General features: G+C 49.0%; 1 pseudogene; it reads right to left on the bottom strand.

The window, feature by feature from the left end:
- The window catches only part of LOC111960885 (seizure 6-like protein), a 50,921-nt pseudogene extending 48,330 nt beyond the window's left edge, over positions 1 to 2,591 (bottom strand).
- Positions 2,592 to 9,879: the final 7,288 nt, after the last annotated feature.

Here is a 9,879-nt window from a genome sequence, read left to right as displayed (position 1 = left end):
ACTACTCTCTTTCTGCCCCCACACGTCCCCATCACTACTTCTCCTTCTGCCCCCACACGTTCCCCATCACTACTCTCCTTCTTGCCCCCACACGTCTCCATCACTACTCTCCTTCTGCCCCACACGTCCCCCATGCACTACTCTCCTTCTGCCCCCACACGTCCCCCATCAATACTCTCCTTCTGCCCCCACACGTCCCCCATCACTACTCTCCTTCTGCCCCACACGTCCCCATCACTACTCTCCTTCTGCCCCCACACGTCGCCCCATCACTACTCTCCTTCTGCCCCCACACGTCCCCATCACTACTTCTCCTTCTGCCCCAAGTCCCCCCATCACTAACTCTCCTTCTGCCCCCACAAGTCCCCATCGATACTCTCCTTCTGCCCCACACGTCCCCATCACTACTCTCTTCTGCCCCCACACGTCCCCCATCACTACTCTCCTTCTGCCGCCACACGTCCCCCATCACTACTCTCCTTCTCCCCCCGCCCCACGTCCCATCACTCCTCCTTCTGCCCACACGTCCCCATCACTACTCTCCTTCTGCCCCACACGTCCCCATCACTACTCTCCTTCTCCCCCACACGTCCCCATCACTCCTCCTCTGCCCCACACGTCCCCATCTACTACTCTCCTTCTGCCCCACACGTTCCCATACTACTTCTTGCCCCACACGTCCCCTCACTACTCTCCTTCTGCCCCCACACGTCCCCATCACTACTCTCCTTCTGCCCCCACACGTCCCCATCACTACTCTCCTTTCTGCCGCCACACGTCCCCATCACTACTCTCCTTCTGCCCCCACACGTCCCCAATCACTACTCTCCTTCTGCCCCACACGTCCCCATCATACTCTCCTTCTGCCCCACACGTCCCCCATCACTACTCTCCTTCTGCCCCACACGTCCCCCTCACTACTCTCCTTCTGCCCCCACACGTCCCCATCGATACTCTCCTTCTGCCCCCACACGTCCCCCATCACTACTCTCCTTCTGCCCCCACACGTCCCCCATCACTACTCTCCTTCTGCCCCCACACGTCCCCCATCACTACTCTCCTTCTGCCCCACACGTCCCCCATCACTACTCTCCTTCTGCCCCCACACGTCCCCCATCACTACTCTCCTTTCGCCCCCACACGTCCCCCATCACTACCTCTCCTTCTGCCCCACACGTCCCCCATCACTACTCTCCTTCTGCCCCCACACGTCCCCATCACTACTCTCCTTCTGCCCCCACAAGTCCCCATCGATACTCTCCTTCTGCCCCCACACGTCCCCCATCACTTACTCTCCTTCTGCCCCCACACGTCCCCCATCACTACTCTCCTTCTGCCCCACACGTCCCCCATCACTACTCTCCTTCTGCCCCCACACGTCCCCCATCACTACTCTCCTTCTGCCGCCACACGTCCCCCATCACTACTCTCCTTCTGCCCCACACGTCCCCATCACTACTCTCCTTCTGCCCCCACACGTCCCCATCACTACTCTCCTTCTGCCCCACACGTCCCCCATCACTACTCTCCTTCTGCCCCACACGTCCCCATCACTACTCTCCTTCTGCCCCCACACGTCCCCCATCACTACTCTCCTTCTGCCCCCACAAGTCCCCATCACTACTCTCCTTCTGCCCTCATCATGTCCTCCATCACTACTCTCCTTTTGCCCCCACACGTCCCCATCACTACTCTCCTTCTGCCCCCACACGTCCCCCATCACTACTCTCCTTCTGCCGCCACACGTCCCCATCACTACTCTCCTTTTGCCGCCACACGTCCCCCATCACTACTCTCCTTTTGCCCCCACACGTCCCCCATCACTACTCTCCTTCTTGCCCCCACACGTCCCCCATCCACTACTCTCCTTCTGCCCCCACACGTCCCCCATCACTACTCTCCTTCTGCCCCCACACGTCCCCCATCACTACTCTCCTTCTGCCGCCACACCTCCCCATCACTATTCTCCTTCTGCCCCCACACGTCCCCATCACTACTCTCCTTCTGCCCCACACGTCCTCCATCACTACTCTCCTTCTGCCCCCACACGTCCCCCATCACTACTCTCCTTCTGCCCCCACCACGTCCCCCATCACTACTCTCCTTCTGCCCCACACGTCCCCCATCACTACTCTCCTTCTGCCGCCACACGTCCCCCATCACTATCTCCTTCTGCCCCCAGCACGTCCCCATCACTACTCTCCTTCTGCCCCCACACGTCCCCCATCACTACTCTCCTTCTGCCCCCACACGTCCCCCATCACTACTCTCCTTCTGCCCCCACCGTCCCCATCACTACTCTCCTTCTCCCCCACACGTCCCCCATCACACTCTCCTTCTGCCCCCACAGCCCCCATCGATACTCTCCTTCTGCCCCAAGTCCCCATCATACTCTCCTTCTGCCCCCACACGTCCCCATCACTCTCTCCTTCTCCCCCCACACGTCCCCCATCACTACTCTCCTTCTGCCCCCACACGTCCCCATCCATACTCTTCCTTCTGCCCCACACGTCCCCCATCACTACTCTCCTTCTGCCCCACACGTCCCCATCACTATCTCTTCTCTTCCCCCTGTCGCACACGTCCCCCATTCACTACTCTCCTTCTGCCCCACACGTCCCCCATCACTACCTCCTTCTGCCCCACACGTCCCCCATCACTACTCTCTTCTGCCCCCACACGTCCCCATCACTACTTCCTTCTGCCCCCACACGTCCCCCATCAACTACTCTCCTTCTGCCCCCACACGTCCCTATCACTACTCTCCTTCTGCCCCACACGTCCCCATCACTACCTCCTTCTGCCCCCACACGTCCCCCATCACTACTCTCCTTCTGCCCCACAATCACTACTCTCCTTCTGCCGCCAACGTCCCCCATCACTACTCTCCTTCTGCCCCACACGTCCCCCATCACTACTCTCCTTCTGCCCCCACACGTCCCCATCACTACTCTCCTTCTGCCCCCACACGACCACATCACTACTCCCTTCTGCCCCACACGTCCCCATCACTACTCTCCTTCTTCCCCCACACCTCCCCCATCACTATTCTCCTTCTGCCCCCACACTTTCCCAATCCTCTCGATCTCTTCCTTTAATTCCTTCTCTCCCTCAATCTCATACCTTTACTCTACTGGTAACTAGAGACGGGCAGGAATGCGAGTTGAGTTTCAATTATTCTACACACACAGACACACCACACACCACACACACACACAACACACACACACAACACACACACACACACACACACACACACACACACAACACAGAGGGACCCTAACTAGACCAGTGCATAGTGGAGCCAAATAGCAGGCTTCAGTGAATCATAACGGTTTCTTTCAATGTCATCATGGTTATTTATGGCTCATCATTCACTCTCCGCTCTCTCACTTCTCTTCTCTCTCTTTCACTATATGGTTTGTATGGCAGTATGTGTCTGATGATGACCCTATCATTCACTCCTCTGCTTCCCTCTCCTCTACCATCACGACAGCCAAACATCTCACCACTTCCTCTCTCCTCTACCATCACTAGTCATACATTCCTCCTCGCTTCCTCTCCTCTACCATCACTAGTCATACATTTCTTCATCACTTCCTCCCTCTACCATCACTACAGCCATACATTCCTCATCACTTCATCTCCTCTACCATCACTACAGCCATACATTCCCATCACTTCCTCTCCTCTACCATCACTACAGCCCATACATCCTCATCACTTCTCTCCTCTACTTACATAAAACCGAAGAACGCATGAAACAGGAACAGACTACAACAAACGAACGAAAACACGAAACAGTCCCGTGTGGTGCATACAGACACAGGAAACAACCACCCACAACAAACAATGTGAAACCACCTACCTTAATATGGTTCTCAATCAGAGGAGATGAAAACCACCTGCCTCTAATTGAGAACCATATCAGGTCACCCCTAAACCAACATAGAAACACATAACATAGAATGCCCACCCACACTCACGCCCTGACCGACTAACACATACAAAAACAACAGAAAACAGGTCAGGAACGTGACACTTAGCCTTTTTCTATAATGTTTTATGAGATTGGAGAACACTTTGGGAGGGATCTTAGACCATTCCTCCATACAGAATCTTCCCAGATTATTGATATTCTTCGTCTGCGCTCATGGACTGCCCTCTTCAATTCAAACCACAGGTTTTCAATTGGGGTCAACTAAGTACGGATGGCCATTGCAAAATTTAGATTTTGTGGTTAATTAACAATTTATTTGTAGATTGTGTGTGTGCTTGGGGTCATTGTCTTGCTGGAAGATCCACTTGTGGTCAGGCTTCAGCCTCCTGGCAGAGGCAAAAATGTCCTGGTACTTGGTAGAGTTCATGATGCGTTGACCTTAACAAGTGCCACAGGACCAGTGGAAGCAAAACCAGTGGAAGCCCCATAACAGTTCCAATCAAAGTGCCAATGCTGTTTAGCAAACTCCAGGTGTTTAAATGTGTTGGTTGTTCTCAATAAAGTATTTTTTATGCCAACCGTTCCAAATAGCCTATTGGCATGGAGGTTGTGTCTAATTGTAGACTTGGATACCAAATCTGTACGTGGGAACAAGATACACATGCATTCTCTACCAGGCAAGTTTACCACTGTTCCATTGGTTTTAAACTTGTTAATTGTTGTAAGCAGCATATTTGTTTTTTCAGTAGTGTTTTTGGACCAACAACAAACAACAATTTGTGTCTTTTCATGCATGGATTATCTTCCTTTCTCCATGGTTATGGCAGCAACAAGCTCTCACAGTCTCACGTCAAAATTACACATTCATCCATGTTTCTCAAAAGTCAAATATAAGTGTTTAAGGTTAGCTTTAGGCCTTGCCTCCGAATTTTTAAGGTTAGGGTGAAGTTTAGGCATTAACTGAGAAATCTTAGGGCTAGTCATTAACTCTGAATGGTTAAGGTTTGGGTTAGGCTTAAACAAAAATCTCAAAAAGAACTTTCTATCACTGGATTCGAACTTGCAACCCTTGGATTCAGAGGCAGATGCTTATGCTCACTGTTGCCCCTAGTGGCCAGATTCTACGTCATCAAATCAAATCAAAGTTTATTTGTCACGTGCGCCGAATACAACAGGTAGACCTTACAGTGAAATGCTTACTTACAGGCTCCAACCAATGGTGTGAAAAAAAGAGAAGTTATGTGTGTGTGTGTGTGTGTGTGTAGGTAAGTAAAGAAATAAAACAACAGTAAAAAGACATTTGAAAAAAGAGTAGCAAGGTTATATACAGACACCGGTTAGTCAGGCTTATTGAGGTGTAAATACTGTTAGTAATTTGTTAAAGTGACTATACATATATGATGAACAGAGAGTAGCAGAGCGTAAAAAGAGGGTTGCGGGTGGTGAAGACACAATGGCAGATTGCCCGGTTAGCCAATGTGCGGGAGCACTGGTTGGTCGGGCCAATTTAGGTAGTATGTACATTAAGTATAGTTAAAGTGACTATGCATATAAGATAAACAGAGGTAGCAGCACGTAAAAGAGGGGTTGGGGTGGGGGGGGGCCCACACAATGCAAATAGTCCGGGCAACCATTTGGGTTACCTGTTCAGGAGTCTTATGGCTTGGGGTAAAAACTGTTGAGAAGCCTTTTTGTCCTAGATTGGCACTCCGGTACGCTTGCCATTGCAGTAGTAGAGAGAACAGTCTATGACTGGGGTGGCTGGGTCTTTGACAATTTTTAGGGCCTTCCTCTGACACCACCTGGTGTAGAGGTCCTGGATGGCAGGCAGCTTTGCCCAGTGATGTACTGGGTCGTACGCACTACCCTCTGAAGTGCCTTGCGGTCGGATTGCCAAGCGCAATTGCCATACCAGGCTGGTGATGCAACCGGTCAGGATGCTCTCGATGTTTTGCAGCTGTAGAACCTTTTGAAGGATCGCAGGACCATGCCAATCTTTTTAGTTTCCCCTGAGGGGAATAGGCTTTGTCGGCACTCTTCACGACTGTCTTTGGTGTGTTTGGACCATTCTAGTTTTGTTGTTTGATGTGGACACCAAGGAATTTGAAGCTCTCAACCTACTCACTTACAGCCCGTCGATGAGAAGGGGTGTCGGTGCTTCTTTTCCTGTAGTCCCACATCATCTCCTTAGTTTTGGTTACGTTGAGGGATAGGTTGTTATTCTGGCACCCCGGCCAGGTCTCTGACCCTCCTCCCTATAAGGCCCTGTCTTCCATCGTTGGTCCCCCGGTTTAATTCATGACCACCACTTAATTGGGGGTGTCCCCGTCCAGCAAACCTTAAAACTGATGGTTGGGTTTGGAGTTCCGTGCACTGGCATGCAGTCCCGTGGGTGGGGAAAACATGGAGGTTACAGGAAAGGGGACCTGAGCAACGGCCCACTGGGGAGCTTCCCAGTTGGTTTTTGAATGATCAAGCGTGGGCAGATGTGTTGCTACCTACCGTCACCACCTGGGGACGGCCTGTCAGGAAGTCCAGGATCCAGTTGCAGAGGGAGGTGTTTAGTCCCAGGATCCTTAGCTTAGTGATGAGCTTTGAGGGTACTATGGTGTTGAATGCTGAGCTGTAGTCAATGAACAGCATTCTCACATAGGTGTTCCTTTTGTCCAGGTGGGAAAGGGCAGTGTGGAGTGCAATAGAGATTGCATCATCTGTGGATCTGTTTGGGCGGTATGCAAATTAGGGTGGGTCTAGGGTTTCTGGGATAATGGTGTTGATGTGAGCCATTACCAGCCTTTCAAAGCCCTTCATGGCTACGAACGTGAGTGCTACGGGCCTGTAGTCATTTAGGCAGGTTGCCTTTGTGTTCTTGGGCACAGGGACTATGGTGGTCTGCTTGAAGCATGTTGGTATTACAGACTCAATCAGGGACATGTTGAAAATGTCAGTGAAGACACCTGCCAGTTGGTCAGCACATGCCCAGAGCACTCGTCCTGGTAATCTGTCTGGCCCCGCAGCCTTGTGTATGTTGACCTGTTTAAAGGTCTTACTCACGTCGGCTACGGAGAGCGTGATCACACAGTCGTCCGGAACAGCTGACGCGCTCATGCATGCCTCAGTGTTGCTTCCCTAGAAGCGAGCATAGAAGTGATTTAGCTCGTCTGGTAGGCTCGTGTCACTGGGCAGCTCGCGGCTGTGCTTCCCTTTGTAGTCTGTAATAGTTTGCAAGCCTTGCCACATCCAACGAGCGTCGGAGCCGGTGAAGTATGATTCAATCTTAGCCCTGTATTGACGCTTTGCCTGTTTGATGGTTCGTCGCAAGGCATAGCGCGATTTCTTGTAAGCTTCCGGGTTAGAGTCCCGCACCTTGAAAGCGGCAGCTTTACCCTTTAGCTCAGTGCGAATGTTGCCTGTAATCCATGGCTTCTGGTTAGGGTATGTACGTACAGTCACTGTGGGGACGATGTCCTCAATGCACTTATTGATAAAGCCAGTGACTGATGTGGTGTATTCCTCAATGTCATCGGAAGAATCCCGGAACATGTTCCAGTCTGTGATAGCAAAGCAGTCCTGTTGTCACGGACGTTAAAAGAAGTGGACCAAGGTGCAGCTTGGTAAGCATACATTACTATTTTTATTTAAAATGTCGCCAACAAAACAACAAACGAAAAACAAACGCGAAGCTTACAGGGCAAAGTGCCACTAACAAAGATAACTACCCACACTGAAAGGAGGGAAAAAGGCCTACCTAAGTATGATTCCCAATCAGAGACAACGATAGACAGCGGTCCCTGATTGAGAATCATACCCGGCTAAAACATAGAAATAAAGAAACATAGAAAACAAAACATAGAATGCCCACCTCACATCACACCCTGACCTAACCAAATAGAGAAATAAAACTGCTCTCTAAGGTCATGGCGTGACACCTGTAGTCATCTCCCCACATCCTCAGGCACGGATGGTCGTGAAATACTGACTTTATCCATGGGTGACCTGGCTAGATGGATGACAAAGCGATTCTGCATATATTACCACATTTTTATACCCCAGTGAAACAGGAAGCCATGGAATGCCAATATTCAGTTCTGTAAACTGAGATTAATTTTAAAAAGTAGAATGTTAATGCAGATTTAATTTTGTTTGATTTCATTTATAAGAATCTTTAGGGGTGTCAATAATTTTGACACTTATCTACTAAAGGGTTATTCTTTATTTTGACTATTTTCTACATTCTAGAATAATAGTTAAGACATCACAACTATGAAATAGCACACATGGAATCATGTAGTAAGCAAAAATCAAAATATATTTTATATTTGAGATTCTTCAAAGTAGCCACTCTTTTCCTCGATGACAGCTTTGCACACTCTTGACATTCTCTCAACCAGCTTCATGAGGTAGTCATCTGGAATGCATTTCAATTAATAGGTGTGCCTTGTTAAAAGTTAATTTGTGGAATTTCTTTCCCTTTTAATATGTTTGAGCCATTCAAGACCAAGTCCATATTATGGCAAGAACAGCTCAAATAAGCAGAGAGAAATTACAGTCCATCATTACTTTAAGACATGAAGGTCAATCAATCCAGAAAACTTCAATAACTTTCTCTTCAAGTGCAGTCGCAAAAATCATCAAGCGCTATGATGAAACTGGCTCTCATGGACCACCACAGGAAAGGAAGACCCAGAGTTATCTCTGCTGCAGAGGATAAGTTAATAAGAATAACTGCACCTCATATTACAGCCCAAATAAATGCTTCACAGAGTTCAAGTAACAGACATCTCAACATCAACTGTTCAGAGGAGACTGTGTGAATCAGGCCTTCATGGTCGAATTGCTGCAAAGAAACCACTACTAAAGGACACCAATAATAAGAAGAGACTTGATTGGGCCAAGAAACATGAGCAATGGACATTAGACTGGTGGAAATATGACATTTTTGGTTCCAACCACTGTGTCTTTGTGAGAAGCAGAGTAGGTGAACGGATGATCTCTGCTCATGTGGTTCCCAGCTCATGTGCTGGTGACACTGTCTGTGATTTATTTAGAATTCAAGGCACACTTAACCAGCATGGCTACCACAGCATTCTGCAGCGATATGCCATCCCATCTGGTTTGGGACTATCATGTTGTTTTTTCAGACAGACAATGAACGAGACACAGTCTCAGCTGTGTAAGGGGCTATTTGACTAACGAAGGATAAAGTGATGGAGGTGCACCGCATCAGAGTGCACCTGGGCCTGCCCCAATCACCCAGACCTCAAACAATTGAAATGGTTTGGATGAGTTGGAACCGCAGAGGGAAGGAAGGCCAGCCAACAACGTGCCTTGAGCGAAATGTCGCGGAAACTCCTGTCAAGACGGTATGGAAAGTATCCGGTGCGAAGCTGGGTTGTCGAAGACTCCGCCCAAGCAGTGTGCGCAAAGCGTTTCATAAGGCAAAGATCGCTACTTGAAGAATTTTCTCATAATCCTAAATATATATTTTGATTTGTTTAACACTTTTTTGGTTACTACATGATTCCATATGTGTTATTTCATAGTTTTGATGTCTTCACTATTATTCTTGAATGTAGAAAATAGTCAAATAAAGAAAAACTCTTGAATGAGTAGGTGTGTCCAACTTTTGGCTGGTACTGTATATGTTTTGAGCATACAATATAGCTGTGTGTGTGTGTGTTGTGTGTGTGTGTGTGTGTGTGTGTGTGTGTGTGTGTGTGTGTGTGTGTGTGTGTGTGTGTGTGTGTGTGTGTGTGTGTGTGTGTGTGTGTGTGTGTGTGTGTGTGTGTGTGTATTGTGGTGTGTGTGTGTGTGTGTGCTGAATCTTACAGCAGGCATAACTGTGAGAATACAATACCTCAATGATCAATAACATCTTGTTTGTATAGACCATTTAACAAATGCCTTAGTCACCAAGTGCATAACAGCTACCAAGACCT

The sequence above is a fragment of the Salvelinus sp. IW2-2015 genome, linkage group LG4q.1:29 (genome assembly GCF_002910315.2).
Source record: "Salvelinus sp. IW2-2015 linkage group LG4q.1:29, ASM291031v2, whole genome shotgun sequence".
NCBI classification, from domain to species: domain Eukaryota; kingdom Metazoa; phylum Chordata; class Actinopteri; order Salmoniformes; family Salmonidae; genus Salvelinus; species Salvelinus sp. IW2-2015.
This window is presented reverse-complemented; position numbering and strand designations above follow the sequence as displayed.